This window comes from Dama dama, chromosome 3, assembly GCF_033118175.1.
Source record: "Dama dama isolate Ldn47 chromosome 3, ASM3311817v1, whole genome shotgun sequence".
Taxonomy (NCBI): Eukaryota; Metazoa; Chordata; class Mammalia; order Artiodactyla; family Cervidae; genus Dama; species Dama dama.
The window spans coordinates 61,462,690-61,465,870 of record NC_083683.1 but is presented as its reverse complement, the minus strand read 5'-3'; positions in this window follow the sequence as shown (position 1 = coordinate 61,465,870).

Below are 3,181 nucleotides of genomic sequence, written 5' to 3'. Positions count from 1 at the left end.
CTAGACAGCGTATTAAAAAGCAGAGACATTACTTTGCTGACAGAGGTCCAGATAGTCAAAACTATAGTTTTTCCAGTAGTCATGTATGGATGTGAGTTGGACCATAAAGAAGGCTGAGAGCTGAAGAATTGATGCTTTTGAACTGTGTTGTTGGAGAAGACTCTTGAGAGTCCCTTGTATTGTAAGGAGATCAAACCAGCCAATCCAAAAGGAAATCAATCCTGAATATTCACTGGAAGGACTGATGCTGAAGCTGAAGCTCCAATACTTTGGCCACCTAATGAGAAGAACTGACTCATTGGAAAAGAGCCTGATGCTGGGAAAGACTGAAGGCAGGAGGAAAAGGGGACGACAGATGACAAGATAGTTGGATGGCATCACTGTCTCAATGGACATGAGTTTGAGCAAGCTCCAGGAGATGGTGAAGGACAGGAAAGCCTAGTGTGCTGAAGTCCATGGGGTTGCAAAGAGTTGGACACATCTGAGCACCTCAACAACAACAACAACATAATATTTAAAACTGTAAGGTATTGATATAAAAGCAGACACATAGATCTTGGAACAGAAGAGAGAACCCAGATATAAACCCCAACATATATGTCAAATAATTATGGCAAAGTGGCCAAGAATATATAATGGAGAAAGGACAGTCTCTTCAATAAATGATGTTGGGGAAATTAGACAGCCACATGCAAAAGAACTGGACATGAACAACAGACTGGTTCCAAATAGGAAAAGGAGTACGTCAAGGCTGTATATTGTCACCCTGCTTATTTAACTTATATGCAGAGTACATCATGAGAAACGCTGGGCTGGAAGAAGCACAAGCTGGAATCAAGATTGCCGGGAGAAATATAAATAACCTCAGATATGCAGATGACACCACCCTTATGGCAGAAAGTGAAGGAAAACTAAAGAGCCTCTTGATGAAAGTGAAGGAGGAGAGTGAAAAAGTTGGTTTAAAGATCAACATTCAGAAAACTAAGATCATGGCATCTGGTCCCATCACTTCATGGTAAATAGATGGGGAAACAGTGGACACAGTGTCAGACTTTATTTCTTTGGGCTCCAAAATCACTGCAGATGGTGATTGCAGCCATGAAATTAAAAGACGTTTACTCCTTGGAAGGAAAGTTATGACCAACCTGGATAGCATATTAAAAAGCAGAGACATTACTTTGCCAACAAAGGTCCATCTAGTCAAGGCTATGGTTTTTCCAGTAGTCGTGTATGGATGTGAGAGTTGGACTGTAAAGAAAGCTGAGTACCAAAGAATTGATGCTTTTGAACTGTGGTGTTGGAGAAGACTCTTGAGAGTTGCTTGGACTGCGAGAAGATCCAACCAGTCCATCCTAAAGGAGATCAGTCCTGGGTGTTCATTGGAAGGACTGATGTTGAAGCTGAAACTCCAATACTTTGGCCACCTGATGTGAAGAGCTGACTCATTGGAAAAGACCCTGATGCTGGGAAAGATCGAGGGTAGGAGGAGGAGGAGACAACAGAGGATGAGATGGTTGGATGGCATCACTGACTCAATGGACATGGGTTTGGGTGGACTCTGGGAGTTGGTGATGGACAGGGAGGCCTGGCGTGCAGTGGTTCATGGGGTTGCAAAGGGTCAGACACAACTGAGTGGCTAAACTGAACTGATGCAAAAGAATCAAACTGGACCACTGTTTTATACTGTACATAAAATTAACTCAAAATGGATTAAAGTTTTGATTGTAAGACCTGAAATTATAAAACTCCTAAAACAAAACATAGGCAGTAAGCTCTTTGATATAGGTCTTCATGATGATTCTTTGAACCTAAAATATGCAAAGGAAAGGCAACAAAAGAAAAAACAAATTTGAACAAGTGGCACCACATCAAATGAAAAACCTTCACAGCCAAGAATCCATCAACAAAATGAGAAGATAGCCAATAGAATGGGAGGAAATATTTGTAAATCCTATTTCTGACAAGGGGTTAATATCCAAAATGTATAAAGAATTCATAAATCAATAGTAAAAAAATATGCCAAACAATTAAAAAATAGGCAGAAGATGTAAATAGACATTTTCTTCATAGAAGATATACAGATGGACTATAGGCAAATGAAAAGATGATCAGCATCACTAATCATCAGGGAAATGCAAATCAAAACTACAATGAGATATCACCTGTTAGAATGGCTATTATCAAAAAGTTAAAAAATAACAAGTATTGACAAGGGTATAGAGAAAAGGGAACCCCTGTGCACTGTTGGTAGGAATGTAGATTGCTATAGCCACTATGGAAAGCCGTATGGAGTTTTCTCAAAAAATTAAAATTTGAACTACTGTATGATCCAGCAATACTATTTCTGGGTATTTATCAGAAGAAAATGAAAACACTAAGCAAAATATATTGAATTCCATGTTGAATGCAGCATTACAGCAGGCAAGATAGGGGAACAATTTAAGTGTCCATTGATGGATGAATGTAAAAAATTTTGAAATACACAGAAATATTATTCACCCATTAAAAGAATAACATATTGCCATTTGCAGCAACATGGACAGACCCCAAGGGCATTATGAGAACTGCAATAGTAAAACCGAGAAAAACAAATTCTGTGTACAGTCTCATATGTGAAATCTAAAGTTAGGTAAACCAGGCACATAGATACAGAAAACAGATTCATGGCTGCCAGAGGCTGAGGAGTGGGAGAGGTGGCTTAACTGTGGTTTGGTCAGTTACTTCTAAACGAGATGTCCTTTTCTTTCCTTCTTTGTTTGTTTTCATCACTTTAAAATGTCCCTTTGATAAGTATAAGATATTCAGCTTTAACTCCTCATCACTGACCATCTCTAGGATTTGAATCAGGATCAGTATGGGTCAGATGACCTCTGAAGTTTCCCTGTTACTTTTTTTTTTTTTCCCTGTTACTTTTTGAACTCCTTCCTTCCTATGCTCCGTCTGCCTGCCAGCACTTAAACAGTCTGCTCTGCCTCATCAGGGAACCATACTTCAGGCGAGCTATGTAACCAGGTGGTTATTGCACTGTTATCCATCACTCAAAGAAAATTATGTACCCATTCTTTATCCAGAACTTTATTTCTTTTGCAAATTACCTTAATTATCTTTTAAACTTATTAATGTGCATTTTTACTAATGAGCCACTGCTTAATGAAACATTCTATTTTTGATCTGAAAATAG